Source organism: Python bivittatus, unplaced genomic scaffold, assembly GCF_059951505.1.
Source record: "Python bivittatus isolate LINGU-HERP-01145 unplaced genomic scaffold, Pbiv_v1 ctg000840_np1212, whole genome shotgun sequence".
Lineage (NCBI taxonomy): Eukaryota > Metazoa > Chordata > Lepidosauria > Squamata > Pythonidae > Python > Python bivittatus.
In genome coordinates, this window is record NW_028277113.1 from 14,590,929 (window position 1) to 14,610,102 (window position 19,174).

The window sequence follows — 19,174 nt, forward strand, 5'->3', positions numbered from 1 at the left end:
AATTGTACTGCAAATCAACAGTACACATGGTTGTGTATGTGCTATTTTTTCCACTCTATATAACAAAGAAAGGAAAGGAAAAAGAATGATTAATACATGCACATTTCTTTGGCAATGTACTTTTCTTTATTTGTTTAATTATTATTTCTTTTAGACATATTTTAATATTTCAGAAATAGATATAAATTGTTATAAATAAATAAACTGAATAATTTGATAGTTATAAATCAGATTAATCCATTAAAATTACTTATTGGCAAGTAGTATTAATTTGCACAGTGTTTTTAAATAGGATTTAAGGAAGAAGAAAAACTTGTCCTGTGATATGAGTTAAAAATATTTGAGGAGTTTGCCTTGGCAGATATTGATTAAAGTGCTTAAAGAAAATATTGGAACCAATAGATGTGACTTAAATTAATACCTTTGTATGACCTTGATAGTTATAAACCTTGGCTGAAAAGGAAATTAACTGAAGATGAATAGAGACTTAGAATTGTTTATGTGCTGTGAATCCAGAGTAGGATCTAAAGAACCATGGAGAACTTATCTCATGTGTATAAAGGATTTCCTAAGTAATAAATGGACTTTTGTTCTGTAGGTGATGATCAAAAGAAATTGTGCATAAGTGTCTGTGTATATCTGTGTGTATGAATGAATGCATACACATATACACATGCATACATCCTGGAAATCCAAGTTCAAGTCCCTGCACAGTCTGGAAATAGGTGTCTCTGACCATTTATTTCAACCCAACCAACCCGACAGGGTTATTGTGAGAATAAACAGGATATGTGTGAGAACTATGAGCTCCCAGCAGAGTAAAATATAATCTGAAATCAGAATATCTGCAACTCTCCCCTGGCAAAAAGCACATGATTTAGAAATTATATCGTGTGTGTGTGTGTATGTATTGCATCCAAACACACACACTCACATATAATACAAGCGCACAAAGAGGGAGGGAAAGAAGAGAGAGTGTAATATTTTTTCCTACAGGATGCCTATCATACTGTAAATTCAACATTGTATAATATAGTATCTCATTTTAATTGGCAGGTATTACTTAAGATGATATTGTACATAATGTATATTCTTCTCTTGTATTTTTTAAATTTTATTTTATTAGAATATATACAAGATGGATAATTCCCTTTGATTATCAAAACTATAGATTATGTTTATGATTTTACCACTGCCCGTTTGGTACTATTTTTATTCTATTTTGCCCTCTCACCACGGTACAAAGAAATCCAGTCATTTTCTTTGGGACACAGGTGACTGAACTTATAAAAATCAGTACAGGACAAGATGTATTGAGGCCTGGCATAGAATGACAAATTCTGGCAAGGTTCACTAAGAAGAGACATATTGATTTTTAAATGATTAATAAGGAGAATATAATTGTATTTCATTAAGATGGATGGGATTTCATTTAGTCCGTCTTTCCTCCTTTTTCCACTTCAGATGCAAAAGGAAATCAAGTTATCATCAGTCGAGCCTCATGTTAGCCTTCCATGGCAACGAGGTCATTGATTGAATAAAGAAGTTTCCAAGAAGCTAGCTTCTCCTTTTAATAGAAAGGACTATAAATGTGACACAGATAATGTGAATTCTTAGACAGTTTAGAGAATCTCTGGGGAAAATGAATGTTTTGCAATAATTTCCTAAAGCCAAGTTGCAGATTATCACTTATTGTAATCAAATTTGTGAAATCTAGATGTTTTGCAGTTGTTTGTAAGTCCCGTCTAACTTAAACATCCCAATGCAGCCTTCTGCAGCTTCAAATTTAACCAGTAGAATGACTGAGGAGTTAATATTTTCCTCCTGATTATTATTATTCTGTTGTTGTTCAAAACAGCTTCTGGTCGAATCTGACATTTTCCCCCACCTAAATTTCCCCTCCACACGTAACTGTATGGTTTTAAAGCAGCCTCGATTAAGATCCAGATTATTTCAAATCCTTATTGTAGATTAGGGAGAGGGATTCTTTTAAAGGAAGGTGGTCACAGCCTTCAGAATGGGAGAGTTAAAGTATCCAGCATCAACTGCTTCCCTCTAAATATCCCTTCAGTGTCATTTCCATTACACTCCAGGTATAGATGGTGAAGAAAGCTTCTTCCATCAATAGAAGCTCCTTATATAATTTAGAAGTCTAGAAAGTCAAATATATATAAATCAGGGGTTAAAAATCTTTTTCAGCGCTACACAGCATGCAGTGGCCTATATTTTCCCTCTCCCATGACTGAAATCTCAAGAGATCACAAAGGTTACTCTAATTAATTTATATAAGGTCTCACACCTGATTACCAAAGTCTCATGTAAGATCTTGTGCAATATTGCTAAAACTATAAGAAATCTCACAAGCATGTATAAATTACAAGCTGGCAAATATTCCTGGCTCTGGGCACACTGAGAGATCTCACAAGATTTTGGCAGTGTCATGAGATCATGAAGGATCACTGAAAACATGAAAGGTTTTGTGAACTTCCAACATATTGTCTTTTTAAAAAATTCAATCTACTTGGGGGCTGAGATATAAATCTTTGGTATCATTTGTGGATAGTTTCAAGTCTCCCAGGAAGAATGTTTTTGTTTTTGATAAGTTTTTGTTCAGAAATGATTTTCTCTTTGTCTGGGGAGGAGATGGAGAAAGTACATACAGAGGGGAAGAAGATGATGGGCCAGATGATACAGGTATAATTTGGTCAGCAGTCTGGAAATTCATTATTATGAAGGGTAAAAGAAGGTCAGTTAGACTAGATGTAGACAAACTGAATTTTAGGAGCTTCCAGTCCTCCTTTAAAAAAAAAAAATTAATTAGAGTTTTCAAATAAAAAAAACTAATACAAACTAAGGAAATTATAAAGAGTAAAAGAAGAAAGACAAGTGCAAAAAGCTATAGAAAAGAAAGAAAGAAAGAAAGAAAGAAAGAAAGAAAGAAAGAAAGAAAGAAAGAAAGAGAAAGAGAGAAGATGACTCTCCTTTCCCTCCAAACAAGTATAAACAGTTTCAGTAATTTAATACGTTCTGTAATATTTCATGAAAGAATTCTCTTCTTCCCATAATTCATCTCTTGCCAATAATTGAATTGTAAAAATTCATCTTTCAATCCTAATCAGCAAAAGTCTATTTAGGGCTACCAAAAATAATAACATATGTATTTTAACCGTAATCAAAGAAATCCATTTTATGGTCCAATTTATCACTTTCTCTAAAAAGTAAAGCAAAAGAAATAACTCCCCACTTATACGCAAATCCTAAAAACCTCATCCTTCAGCCCTGGTCAGAAAGAAATTGCATTGGTAACTACCAGAAACCACAACTTATATTTTAACCATAGTCATATAGATTCACTTTATAAACCTTCTTTTTACTTTTAAAAAGTTTAATCTTTAATCCTGACAAATAATGTCCCACAAATTGATTCCATGTCATTTTCTCTTTGTCTTCTTTCAGGAACAGCCTCAATAGTTTCTCTTTGTCTCTTCTCAGGAACAGCTTCATTAGTTTAACACATCCCTTTTGTAAATCCATAATAAAAATGATTTCCAAATCACTCTTCTGATGTATTATTTGTATGTCCCCCTTCAACTGTAAATCCATTTTAGCATCTTTTTCCATTTTCAGATCCACATCATCTTTTTCCAAATCACTTTTATAATCCAGCATTTTTTGAACTCCAAATCCACATTCAAATCAGCCTCAGTCTATTTTCTCCAATGAAATCCATTGTTCTTCTATATCCTCTATTAAAATGCTAGACACTGTTTCTGGGTACATTGCTCCCAAACTGTCTTAAACTCTTCTATAGTCATATAGTATTGCTTCATTGTATTAATGGGACTCTTCCTCTTAAAATGTAATTGGTTGTTCTCTCTGGTTCCCTCAGCCAAGTCCTCTTATCATCTGTTTATTTTCCAGAAAAAAAATTCATATCTTTTTTTAGTAATTTTTAAACACCCCACAGGAAATATTCTTTCAAGTACATCTAGCCTCTTAACTTTTCAAACCCTTTTGCTGTTCAAAAAGTAAATCTTTTCTTTTTAGTCCTTAGACTTATGCATAACTTCTATCATCCAAGGTAGAAGAAGATTCTCCTGGTGTAATAAAACTTGCCCTTCAGAAAGCTCTTAACTTCTAAGTAATCCATAAAAAGCAACTTCCTAAAGTAACTAAGAGAGGAACAAGGCAAACCCAGTGTCTCTTAAAAGGGCGCTGAACTGTGGCTTAGACAGGATGTTTTTCCGTCAGCTCCCAGAACTCTCAAACTCACTGGAAATTGTTATTTTGTGATCTCTTTGCAGGGAGATTCTGTATGAAGCAAACTAGTGGGAAATCCTTGTCTTCTCCTTTATCTGGAGAGGGGTTCCGAGGAGTCAATCCCTTCACCGGCTTCTCTTTTTGCAATGGTCATCAGCTCTGTGAAAGTGGAGCCGTTGCTGTCCCCGGAAGCTCCCAGTTTTTCAGCCAATGTCAAATATACAAATTCTGCTGCCTGTGATCATGATTTCAATCAAGTACTTTTTCTGTACTTGTGTGTGCCTAGATAATCCCAGTCACCAGTAAAATAAAGTCCAGTATACAAAATTGCATTTATGTGTTGGTTGTCAGAATTTTACAACCATACCTTTATTTCCCAGCTCCTGAGCTTCAGCCACTCTAGGAGGTCCTTTAAGTGGAATGCTGGCTCAATTTAGTAATGATGAATTGATAAGAGTTCCATCTGTTTCCTCCTCCTCTCTGGCACTGTGATTCATTTAGCTACTTGGGTGATTTATTTCTTGTTGAATCAGGGTGAGCAGATTATGGTTACTCTAATGGAGTAGAACTGGTGGCTATGTGGAAGTGACCCTACTATGAATTCAGTTCCTGCAGCCTACAAAGTATGCATTTTGTCTAGAACTTGCTGTTCACTTTAGCTGTCATTGCAGGCTATAATCATGGTTAGAAGCTTTGAGGAAAGTACCTGCTGCAAAATTGAATTATATTTCAGTGTTTAGTACAACAGGAATGATAGCTTGGTAACCAGGCACCTTCATCCTGTATAAATGCTTATATTTGTTGTTGTGGTTGTTGAATGATATGACTGATATACAGAAAACATGGATGAGGAGGCATTAGCCATTTATTTCATTTCCTTTTTATGTGCAGAGGAGGTTAAGAGATTTTTCTGTTGTTGCAAAAGCTTGGGTGCAGAACTGAATGAATAAATAATTATTTTTGCTGGTTCCTGTTGGTCACCTGGAGGGAGACCACTGAATTCATTGCATTCTCAGTGTGTTCTCATTATTTGACATTGAAAGGAATCAAGATGATAAGCTGGTTTGATTTAAACTATTTTAGAAGGATTGGGGAATAGAAATGGTACCTTGTGAAAATGTCCTCAATGTATCTTCTCCCAATCACCTATATATTTTTAAAGAATTTTCCTATTTGTTGACTGACTTTTTTCTCTTTTGCTTTATTAAACAATTACAACATTCACTTTTAGAGAGTGAATGACTAACACATTGCTATTATATTGGAGCTAAACAAAACAGAGTGAAATAGGTAACACTACCTTCCACAAAGAAATATCTTATCTTGCTGTAATAATTCCATCTCCAGGTGATAATGCTTTTGATAGGGTGAAGTCAGATTACTCCCTCAACAACAAATTCACCTAACAATAACCAGTTTTATCTATCAAATCCATATATATCAGAAATTTTCATGCATATGCCTAAATGTTTGAGGGCTTTAAACTGGATAGAGAACTATGTTGAACATATTGGTTGTAAAGGAATGTACAGATAACTTTGATGAAGGAATAGATAAGCTATTAAAGAAGAAAAAATGACCACACAGTTCTGGGAAAGTGGAAAATATAAGAAATAACTAAAAATAACCTTGCCTTGATTCTACTTGGTAGAAGAGGGAGCAGAGAGAATCTTTGTCAGGCTTTCAAGATTTTGTTAATATATATGCCCGATCACACAGAGAGGGCATGCTTTGGACCCCCTCAGTAAAAGAACTTTGATTAGCACGGTCCAGAAGGTGGGCCTTCTCTGTGGTAGCCCCCACTCTTTGGAACATTCTACCCCCAGAGGTGCGACTGGTCCCCTCACTCCTGGCCTTCCGAAGGGCTTTGAAGACCTGGTTCTATCACTTGGCCTGGGGTGAGGAGGGAATACTTCAAGCGTGGGCATGGCTAGCCCCATAGAAGCCTGCTGTCTTCAGCCCCAGATTCTTCAACTTCTTGGACTCTCTTTTTCCCTTTTTTAGTAATGTTTTTAAAATTTTGATGTTTTATGTATTTATATATATTTATGGTTTTAATGTTTTGTGTGAGTCACCCAGAGTCCCCCATTGGAGGGAGATGGGTGGGGGAGAAATTTAATAATAAATAAATAAAAAATAAAAATATCCTACAACAATAAAGTAACATTCCTGGAATCCTTATAGTATTTGTTTATACTGGCCTATCTAACCTGGCCTACTTCAAAGAGCTGACATTGGCTCAACTCCCTACATCCTCCTTGTGTTTATATCCTGCCTCCTTATTTTTGCCAATAAGAGCTGGAATAGTTCTGGACACAGATGACATTTCAGAATCTCCATAAAATCTGTGCCTAGCGAAATTGAATATTGGATATTGTGATTTTTCTAATTTTTTTCACAGAAAGGAAAAATTGTCCAATATTCTTAAAAATAGGAATTCCCCATAGAATCAGGCTCTTTGTCAACTACCTAAAATTAAAAGTGATTCTTTTACAAGCATGATTTTCACAGAGTTGTCACCAGCAAGGTGTATTGAGATGAATGAGATTGGGGTATAAGAATCCTAGCAACTGAACTGTTACCAATTTAGAACCCATATATCCCCATGTACATTCATGCAGAAACTTTCTGATTTTCTTTCTTTGTTATGACTCACTGAAAACATGGTTCTCTTCACTGATAACAATTTTGCAGCTTTACTTAACACACTCTTGAATGCAGCAATGCGATGGAAGACATGAGCGAGGAGGTCCAAGGTCATAGGGAGTCAGAGAGGAATCTCAAGCATCTCCTCAGCCCGCAGCCTGAGTGTGTGAAAACTAAGAGGATGAGACTAACACCACCCTAAGGAATTCAGAGTGTTTAGTTGCTGTCATTGGGGGTTAGAGTTAGTCTGGCAAGATTCTGCCTAGTAGGTGTAAACTAATAAAGTAACTGAACTGTTCCTGAATTGTCCTGCTGAGTTTCTTGGGCTGATCCTGACAAGCAACTCGTACATCTGTAGTACTGCTGGCTCAAGAGTATTTGCTGCCTTAGGCTACATTGACTGATAGTCCCACCTCCCACCGATGTGAAGATTCACATTTTTAGAATGATTCAAAAGGAGAAGCAGCATTGGCATCCCTAACCTTTGGCACCCTAGGCCAGTGGCCACTCTCCTTAGCTTAAAACTGACCCTGACTAAAAATGAGAAATTATGTCTTTAATTGAAACATGGGAAGCCAGACAGGCTGTAAACTGCTAAAGAGTTTATTACATAGTGAAAGACAGTATGTTCATGACCACTGCTGGCCATTTCATCATTAAGTGTACAAGAATACCATATTCCATCCATGAGTTTCCTCTGAAATTCTCATTTCAAATATTTTAAAATTCTATTTGTTGAAATTTAATGAGAAGAAAAAGAAGAAATTTCTCTGGATTTTCTTTTGATTATGGATCTTAGTAAAGTTAGATCTGCAATAATGAGAAAGAACTCAACTTGTTTTCCATTGAATGTGCATAGACCCTCTTGTCAGTCCTTGCTGCTCAGGGTCAGAATGTAGGAAATGGATTTATAGTCCAATTTAACTAGCAAAGACATGACTCCAGAGTGATGGGGAGGCTGTCCTATTGGGGGCTTCAAAATCTGCCTTTATCAACAGTGAGAATTATCAGTACTTGCCAGACCACTCAAATTACTCTGAACACTTTCAGTCAACCATTTTGATTCCAATATGAAAAGATCTATTGATCTATTTGTAGATCTATTCCTGTGCATACAGTAGCCCTGGCAGGGGTGATATTGATTAGAATTATTTAGTAATACTCCACCTGGAACTGTTTTTTCTCTGCAGGTTAGAAATAAAAAGTTCCCCTTTTCTTGTATAGGGCAACAGTTTGGCATACACTGCTAGAGGCTCTCCCCCCCCCCCCCATGGCTTGTCAATTTCAGAGAGAGCAACTGCCTTAAAACAAAAGTTCCCCATCCATGGACACAATGGAGCTATATCAAAATGTTATATAACTGCAAACCTCTGGTGATATTATTTGATCACTAACAAATTATCCATACCAATACATATTTATGCATAAGTGGGAAGGCTGAACAATTTTTATCTACTAAATCCAAAAATTTTCCAGTGCCTTATTGGCCAGTGCAAGGTATACTAAAATTAAATTTAATTATGAAAGGGGGCTTTCCCACAATTCTATTATTTTTCTTTTCTCCTATCCCTTTTCCTTTACAGCCCAATATTAATTTTATTAGTTGTTACTGAAACAGTATGCATTTGAACTTAGCTGTTAATGTTGCTATGAACTCCACATGCTTGTACAAAAAATATGTACAATAATTTGCAATAATGGCTCCCTTTGGCTTTTCCTATTCCTCTTTTTAGACATATCTTCTGATTGTAGCTTGGCCTGATAGAACCCAAAACTCAATTCTAATTTCCTCATACTGCTTTTTGCCAAAAATGCTCTATGTAACTGATGTGTATGAGTAACAACAATTGTAATGCCCAATTTCATCCTTTCAAGTTATAGCTTGTAAATGGATTTCCTGGGAGATACTTGGTAGAAGGATAAGCTACCCATAGCCTGAAAAGAAAAATAACCATGATGAAATTCTTGGGTCTCTCATTCCAGTTTGTTTGGGCACCGAAGAAGCTCTAAATTAATAACATTGATCCAAAGGGAGTGGTCCATAGACAATCTTGCTGAAAACATTTTCAACAGTGCAAAATAACTCCCACTTCTAATTATACTAGAAAGGCTCAATGGTGATTGCGCATTTGGAAAAGTTCCTCTGCCCTAATGAAACGAAATCACAATAATTGCATTCACAACCTCTTTGAAAGACCTTTTACAATTCTGTAGCTACTTCCATAAAGGAATCACTAGAGTTGAAATTATAGGATGACCCATATTTGTTTGTTTGTTCAATTTATATAGCCACCCATCTCACATATATGACTCTGGGTGGCTTACAAAGTTAAAAACACAAAAACAATACAAAAAATAACTAAAGACATAATGACAAAAAACAATTAAATCAATTAAAACTCTTAAAACATAATCAGCTGGGGAACACAGTCAATTTCACTAACAATACAGTTCCTTTGCAGACTCCACACCACCACTACCAGATCCCCAGGCCAGATGGCAAAGCCATGTCTTCAGGCCCTTCTGGAAGACCAAAATGGTCAGGACTAGTTTGATCTCGGGGGGAATAAAGTTCCAGAGAGTGGGTGCTACAGCAGAAAAGGCTTTCCTCCTGGGTCCCATCAGATGACATTCCTTTATGGACGGGACCTGCAACATGCCCTTTCTGACAGACCTGATGGGACAGGTAGATGTGATTGGAGAGAGGAAGTCCCTCAAATAACCCAGTTCCATGCCATGTAGGGCTTTATAGGTGATTACCAACACCATGAATTGAACATGGAAGTAAACTGGTAACCGATGCACATTAGCTACTACTTTCTGAAACATATAGTATTGTATCCCTGAAAACTAAACGGATCCCATGCAAACACACTGGGGCCTCATGACAGCAGCAAGAGATCATAGCCTAAAGTAGACAAGACTACTTGCATTAGGTAAATAATCTCTGAAATGTGTTCTCAGCGTTACACATACATATATTTGCAACCTATCCACATATGCATGCATGCACATGCATACACACCATCTTTTACACACTCTATTCACACACAGTTGCTTTATGCTCTCTCTCTCTCTCGCATACACACACACACATTCATACGTTATTGGAACAGAATGACAGCTGCTCCCATTTGCTAGGAGATGATGCCCAGGAGTGTAGAACTAGGTAGATCACACATACTTCCTTTTTATGCCTATTGTATAATACACTGGTGGTAAGTGAACTTAATAATTAAGTACAGTGGTACCTCGGGTCACGAACGCTTCTGTTCACGACCAATTCGGGTCACGAACAGCACCATTCGCAAAATTTTGCTTCCGTTCGCGAACTCCGCATCAGGTGACGAACAGGATCTGTGGCCATTTTCCCTGCTGTGACATGTGGTTGTGGCTTCCTGTAGGGAGGGGGACTCTCCCTCCAAACAATAACTGCCTCTCCACCCGCCTTCCTGTCCTCCACGCTTCAACCAAGGTTAACGTTCTCTCTCTTCATAGTGTACTGTACTGTACTTTGTGTCATATTTTTGTGGTTTAAAAAAAAAATACATATGGTTCAGAACAGATTAACCGTATTTACATTGAACCTTATGGGAAAATTTGATTCAGGTCGTGACCAAAATCGGTTGGCGACCAAATTCGTAGGGGTCAGAACGGATTAACCGTATTTACACTGAACCTTATGGGAAAATTTGATTCAGATCGCGACCAATTCGGGTCGCGACCAGAGTCGTGGAACGAATTAAGTTCGTGACCCGAGGTACCACTGTAATGTGAAACTTAATAATCAATGGGTTGGCTCAAGAGGAAGTCAGTCATACTTTAGACCTATTCATATCAACAGGAGTTAAGCTAGTCATAACTAACTTGTGCCATTAATTTCAGGAAGCTAAAGTGTGCCTGTGCTGCTTAGGATCTAATCCAGTGGTTATATTCCTTAACAGTACTGAAACTAGTTTAATATAAATAAAAGCAATAATAACAACAGCAACATGAACCTGATTGCAGAAATGGCAGAAATGGCATAGAGAATGCAAATCTTCACTAAGATACTTTTTAACTGAAGTGTTCAAAGAATCTAATGGATTTCAATGTGTAATTTTATTTCTGGAATCTTATTAATCTACTGAAGGAGTACATTTATATCACACATTAAAATTTCAATGCCTTTTTAAAGTTGGTGTGTGGCAACTGCTTCCAAGGTTCTCAAAAGGATTCCAATATATACAAGAAAAGGCTTCACACTGCTAGGCCATTTTGTTAAACATGAGTTGATTTTATACTTAGCTGTACATAAGTAGTGTGATGCATGGAAACAAATTCGCCAATAAACTCCACAAGAACAAAAACTCTTGCTGAAAGCAAGCTGTGAAGGCTGAGTATAAGAATAATATGCACTCCCAAATTATGCCTCACTCAGTTTATTGCTTATGGGGAAAACACAAATACACAAAATATGCTTTTTGTTCTGGTTTGAGCATGATTGAGCCTCTTATGTACAATTTATTTAAATAAATGTGTTGATCCCCCTTCCCAAATTTGGTTATGTAAAATGTTTGTAAATAAGTACTATCACTGTTAAATTTAATCAGTACATCCACAAACTCAGCCACAAGTTCACTTAGCCAATCGGTATGGCTTGTGAATGCCCAGTTGTAACTATATCTTGAATGAAGTACTTCTCTTTATCTGCACAGAATTTTTATTCTGTATATACCCCTGGCATTTCCCCTCTACCCACTGTTTTTCTTTAGGTCAGTCAATTGCTTCAGTCCCTTGAACATTTTGGTTTATCTTTTTAATGTTATGCACCAACATTGTGATTCTATCATGGATCGAGGCCCAGCTTCTCCAAAAGCATTAGTGCCAAACAAATATAAACCTGGCTCCTTACATCATGGTCTCATCCAGATCTTGCCACAGTATTAGTTGCAAAATATCCCCTGCATTTCTCAGGTGTTTTCTCCTCCCAAAGAAGATGTTTTCTACCATAACTTTTTTTTCCAGATTTCTTCCTATGATTTTTTTGAGATAAATCTATTGTTCAAGATAGTGAAGGGTTCCATTATGCATATTTCCATCACTCTGTAGCCTTCCTGGCTGCCCACTTTGAAACCTCCCACCCGCATTTGAAAAAGGCTCAGTGTGAGGAATTGTGCCAGGAGGCCTTCGGAATTTAACTAAAGATTAGGAAACCAGTGATTGAAGGTTTGAGGTTGAAGACTGCTGGACAGATTATTGTACAATGAAAGGCCAGACTCTCACAAGTACATCTTGGTACCATCAAAACACAATAATGGCAAGAAAGCCACGTTCTGCTGATGAGGATTATTCTGAAAATTATTTTCTCCTCTGAATAAAAGTAAAAACCATATATTTTATCTTTCAGTGTTCACCATACAATTACACACAGAATTTCAGTAAATGCTTCTCAGAATTGTAATACAGGTAGTCCTTGACTTACAACCACAATTGGGACTGGAATTTCTGTTGCTAAGTGATGTGGTTGTAAAGTGAGATGTCATGTGACCGCATTGCTTAGTGATGGCAATCCCGGCATTCCCCATTGCCATCGTTAAGGGAATTTCACCAGTTAGCCAAGGACCCACCCCAATCCAAGCCATTCCAGGCTTGGTCCCTCCAAGCCTTGAGCTTCAGTAAGCTAAGGGACTGCCTCCAAATCCCCCCACCTGCCAGCTCCTCCCATCTCTGCCCTTTTGGCCACACTGCACCCTGCCCTGCAGGGCAGCAAGCAACCCCAGAACTGTGCTTCTTGGCCCTCCTTCCACCTTCACTCACTTGCATGCACCACACCCTCCTTCCCTCGCTCACATGCACCAGTGCCTTCCTTCCCCCTTCACTTGCTCACATGCACTAGAACCCTCCTTCCCTCCTTTGCTCACTTGCATGTACCACACCTTCTTTCCCTCCCTCACACACACTGCATCCTGCTTCCCTCCTTTGCTCACTCACATGCACCGTTCCCTCCTACACTCACTCGCATGCACCAGTGCCATCCTTCCCCCTTTGCTTGCTCGCATGCATGCACCACACCCTTCATCCCTCCTTTGCTTACTTGAGGACTTTCCAGGGGTGTTTCCAGAGCTGAAGCAGTGCTCCAGGGGCAGTGCTTTCAGTGCAGCTCTGCAGCTCATGTTTGGAAGGTGCTGGCCATTCGTGAGGCTCTCTCCTTCTTCCTGCAAAGCCTTCCTCCTGCAAAGCTCTAGAACCACAGTGCAGCGCGAAGGGGGTGCAGTGCGTGCAAGTGAGCAAAGGGGGGAAGGAGGGTGTGATGCATGCCAGCAGAGAAAGGCCAGGGTGGGTGAGGGAGACTTACCCGAGTGACTTGTGATTTCTTCTGCCAGCTTCCCAATTCACTAGGCTTGTGGGAAGCCAGCAGGGAAGGTTGCAAATGGTGATCACATGATCACAGGGTGCTTGGCAACCATTCGTAAGTGCGAATGGGTTGCCAAGTGCCCAGATTGCAATCATGTGACTGTGGGGGCACTGCAATGGCTGTAACTTCAGGGACCAGACGTAAGTCCATTTTTTCAGTACCATTGTAATTTTGAAAGGTCATTGAATGTATGGTCTTAACTTGAGGACTACCTGTATTTCACCATCCTGCCCCATTCACTTTTGGCTTTTGCCTGTTGCTTGCTTTAGTCTTGTCCCTCATTTCACTTCCATAAATCCTTCTGAGGAACTGCAGCCTTAGACAGGAAAAAGTTTGCTCACTCCTGATTTACAGCACTCCTTCATGTAGAGGGCAGGCAAATTACCATACAGATTATACAGATAGTCCTTGAGTTATGACCACTTGTTCAGCAACCGTTCAAAGTTACAATGGCACTGAATGAGTGGTACTTACGACCGGTCCTTGAAGTTCTGGCTGTTGCAGCATCCCCACAGTCACGTCATTGTGGTCTGGATGCTTGGCAACCAGCTCGCACTTACGACGGTTGCAGCGTCCTGCAGTCACATGATTGCCATTAGCGACCTTTCCTGCCAGCTTCCCACAAGCAAAGACAATTGGGAAGTGGCAGGGAAGGTTGCAAGTCAATCCTGTAAGTTTCTCCTGCTGCTTTTTCTCCTGAGAAGCCCCGCTACAGAGTACAAGATCCCAGGGATTGCATACTCCATGGCAACCCCTACCCGCACTCCATAGCATGTACCTGCCTGAAGCCCCTGTCGACCCCACTCTGTAGCACTTGCCCGTGGCCCCTGGCAGTCCACCCGCACTCTGTAGTGCCTGCCTGCGGCCCCCACCAGCCTGCCTGCACTCCATAGCACCTGCCTGGGGACCCCTATGGCACCCACTCACCCCCGATACTCATTGCCTGGGATTCCTGCCTCTTCCTGTTTAATGGCCTGTTAGGTCCTGGGATTATACTGGTAACTGGGACTGCTGGGATTGCTGTTGTAAGCGATGCAGTCACATAACATTGAGCTTTACAGCTGCGTTGCTTAGCGATGGAACTTCTGGTCCCAATTACCATTGTAACCTGAGGACTATGTGTATACCCATCAAAAAGCCATCTGTTTGGGTCCTGTGCTATGCATTTCCCCTCTTCTAGGAAGCCACATTTCCTAGAGGCGTATCTCTCTACTCTAGACCAAGAGGATGCCTATTCATCATCTTCTGGGATGAGTTCCTTCTCAGTAATCCTCTCCATGGGTTACACTCTCTTTACTCCCTGACAGTAAAACACTACTATTATATTATTAGTGCCTTCAATAATTAATTTCAGTCTTTTCCAACTTTTCCTGGTTAGCTTCCTTGGCCTCAGGAGAACAAGTTTCTTCCCTGAGAGCCAAGATTTCACTGTCTTAAGAATTAAGAGTAGTTCTGCTAGATCAAACCAAAACTCATCTTAGTCCAGCATTTTGTTTCTCGCAGTGGCCTACCAGATGCCTCTGGAGGGCCCAAAACAGAAGGAGGAGACAAGCCCTCTCTTGCTGTTGCTCCTCTGTCACTGGTATTCAGCACATTTCCACCATTCTATTCAGCCAGCAAATAGTTATACATGGTGCAAAATGTGGAATAGCAGTTGTAGCTCTCTTAGCTTTCATTGCTAGTTTTGTTCCCTGGAAAATTGAGTTATTTATCAGAAGAAGGATAAGATCAACTACGTGGCCTCTTTGCCCTATTGCTAATTCACCTGATTGCACAACTTCTTACTATTTAAGGCTTTGTCACAGGAGCTGAGGTTCCCTTACACACTTGTAGAACTGGCCCTCTTGATAAGCTGACTCTTTTCATGATTTCAAAGTAGAGTTAGTGTGGCACTTCACAGTTGCTGCTAGGGTTAGTTGTATTTCTTCTATAACATCAAGCATTTCTGTGTTACCTCTACCTTAATAAAGTTTGGTACTATTGAATTTCTACTTATGATTATATTGCTGTTGCTGTTAATGCTCTTGTTAATAGCCAATGAACAGAACATAGACAAAGATATAGTTACCTCCTGAGAGTGATTTTGAGTGCCAGGATTGCCAGTGTGATGTTTGCTTTGCACACAATGCCTTGGGCTATGCATAAAATCACTTGATAACCAAAAACTATGCATGCAGAAGAAATTTGAAGTACCAGAATTAGACCATCACCCCCATTTAATTCTGCAGCATTAAGCAAACAATTGTTTTATTGCAAATCTTTTTAATTAAACATTAGTCACACATTCTCCCAGCCCTTGCTTTTCCATGTTAAACCTCCAAATCCTAAGGGGAAAGAAATGGCAACAGAAGCCTGGATGTTACATGAATAGTATAATTAGGCATTAGGCTGGCCTTAAGAAAATGCTAGTCAAATAATAGATTAAAAACTCTGCTCTTTTTACTACAATGGTTCTCAGCAAGGCTTGCCACATTCCTACCAAGGGCAAACTGGCACAAAGTGTGAGTGTGTGTGTGTACATGTAATATATAACAACCTCTGTCTGCAAACAGCAATTCAAACATGCAGTGGGGAATGAATGAAGAGATTGTACCAGAGGAGAGGGATTGGGGGGTGGGGAGAGGAGGGGGAAGAGAAAGGAAAACAATAGGTACAGATTTCTACTAGTTTCCTCAGGCATCCATAGCAGCTGCTTAATGATACATGTATCATTATATCCTGGAGTAGTTGGAGGGCAAAAGCAGAGTTGATTACACTACAGACAATTGTTTCACAATAATTCCAGGCCATTTTTCATTAGCTGCCTCTCCTCACAGCAAAAGCAGGGATAATTTTTTAGGGGGGAAAAAACTTCTACCTCTCAAAGGTTGTCCAGCAGTTAAAGATTTTTAATAATTCATCATGCGAAACATTGAGAGCTAAATGCTAAATTTCCCAGCAATAACAACAAAAAGATGAATGGAAGGGAACTGAGGTTAACTTGCTTTGATAGAAGCAAAGGGGTAAATAAAAGGAATTGTGCTATCGCTTTTCCCATGATTTATTGGTACATTTCTTTTTTATTACTCTGCTCTGGTTTGAAATGTGTTGTCACTCAGTCTGTTCAGTCAAACCAGTTCATGCTGAGCAAACTGATTAAGTAACTGATTAAAAACAAAACAGAGTCTGCCCTTAATCACTTGTGCTCCATGGCAAGTAGTGGCATCGCTTCTAAATTTACCTCTGGGAAAGGTAGGGAGTTTTCTGTGCCAATAGGCCTAACTCATAAATTACTTCATTAGATGTTAATGTTGACAATTTTGTTGTCTGCAGGGAAGTGGGAAATTTGCCACCTGACTGTGCGATCTTCTCAAAGCCCTTCACCCTCAACAAAACAAATTCCCTGCTGCAGCTTGACCCACCCTGGCACTCCACAGATGTGCTGCAGCAAAACTCCCATCATAATTACAGCATGGCCATGGACTCCAAGACAACTGGGGAACACCTGATTGGAAAGGCTGCTGTACAATATGAATAGAGTATTTATTCCTGGTTAATTCATAGCCAGGCTAAGCACATTGTGTGAACATAGCCTGGAAGTCACAAATATCTTGCCATAGGTTCTGCTGGACAGCTGGAGTAAAGCACTGCTCCCTTTACTTAAACTAGAAGGGTCATTTCAAAGTTATTGTTATTTCTCCCCTGAGGTTGGTCTGATGGAGATATTTTTTGCACTATCACAATGGTTTTTGCACTAGATTGGGAGAGACTGAAATACAATTAAGGCACTTCCATTCCACCTTTATTTTAACTCCCCAAACCCTGTGAAATGGTTGCAAGTGACCTGTGAGCTCACTGAAACTGACCTTGAAACACTGAGAAGATGAGCTCAGCTGATTTAGCTTATCAGTTTGGAAGTGTAGCAAACAGGGCACTGCAGAAAATGCCCGGTCTGTGATCAAATAACTTGTTTGCCACTTTAAAACAAAAACAAAAAAAACCCTTAGCACTGTTTAAGCTAGAGAGCAGCCAAGATTCTGTTCTCTCTGATTAGATAAAAACAATTACAACATGTTGATGTTAGGAACAAAGTTGTATGATGAACAAGGAGAGATGGGGAAGTAGGATTCCCACCAATAGAAAAATGGCTCAACCCCAGATTTTGACTGCTTCAGAAGCCAAACAAAAGTAAATTATTTCCTGCTGAATCATTGCTGAAACAGCCATTACAGGGTAATCACATGGGTGCGATGCTGATATAGAAATGGCACTAAAGTCCCACATAGATATCTTATACCAAGAACCCGTAGCTTGAGCTTGTTATCATACCTTTCATTTCTCTGAGGAAGAGAAAGTGGATTTATGTTTTCAGTTTTACAGATACTGGAATAACAGAAACAGAAGTGATAATCAGCAGGAATTAAGACTGTAACAAGCAAGGGTAAATCCTTCAGAGAACCTATTTGGCAGTCTGAAGGAGCCAGGTAGGGCATGGGTCCAGCCCTATCTTCTTCATCAAAGTCCATAAGTTGAAACAAATTCTAGATGATTTTGCAAGACATTTCCTCAATCTTCTCATTGAAATCTGCTCCAAATCCAAGTAAATGTGAACTATTTTATCAATGAAACCTTTAGCAAAGATGTCATAGGGTCATCCACCCTTTCCACTGGCCACCAGGGAATGGGTCTTACTGGTGCAGTAAGAGCAGAGAAATATTGACATTTTGCTGCTCTTACTGTACTGTGTAGGCCCAAATATGAGCTTTTATCTCTGTTTGGTCATATTCACTTGTCTTTCTCTACCAGCATTCTAGACTCCACCATAGATCATCACCAAAGTATAGAGATTGAAGTCCCCCAGCCTCAATAGCTGTGACTACCAGCCCCACAGTGACATCAAGAAACTTAGGAAGGATTACCTTGGGGAAACAAGGCAGATGGTACACCAGCACTATCCCTAACTTTTCCTTATAACCCAACTTCACATTCAAGCACTAACATCCAGTTACCTGGGGAGCAGACCCCTATCATATGAAATTGTAAAACATCTTTTTGTGTTTCCTTTTTTTTTTCTTTGCCTCCTGCCCCAACAACTGATTGTTTCTTTCATTAGCTAATGAGTTATGGCTTTGCACTGCCAGTTTTTGAATCAGAAGTCATGTACTGGTGTTGCAGAATGACAATTCTTACCTGCTTTTTTCTATGTATGTGCATGTACTCTGACATTTTCAGTAAGACCAGGAAAGTTTTGATAGGTAGGGTTTGTCATAAGGGGAGCTACAACATAAAACTCTGATTTATGGATCAGGAATAGAATGGTGAACCTGTATCACTTTAAGCAATTTCTGGGAAACTAATTATTCACAATAGATAACTAAACTGTAAATCTTTGTTACAAGTGGGAAATTGAAAGCAGACGTTTCCTTGCAAAGCTTTTTCAAAGTCTCCTATGCTAATAGCTAATTCAAAAGGAAAATGGTAGATGTGCCAGAGGCTGTGGAAAATGAGAGTTCATGGGATGAAAGTAGATTAATCCCTGGGCTTATGATACAGAAAGTCTTGGCAAGACACATTTCATTACCAAATGCCTGATGTCCTTGATTATCAAACACAGGGATGGTTCATTAATAAATTAGGAGTGGGTTGCCCATTGTCCAAGAGCTAAATGCAACATTTGATAATAGACAAATTATCTTAGTTTTTACTATGATGACATAGGCTGGTCAGTACATTACATGGCAGTGACTATAGGTTTTTCAAGACAGTGAAAATTCCTCTGCAGGAGGGGAAGAGATTTTCAACAGGAAAATGGCATATGAGAAGGGTAAATTTTCTCTCTGGCACTGCGGCATGGTCCCAGTCCAGACTGAGGTATTATGGTCATTCCCCCCC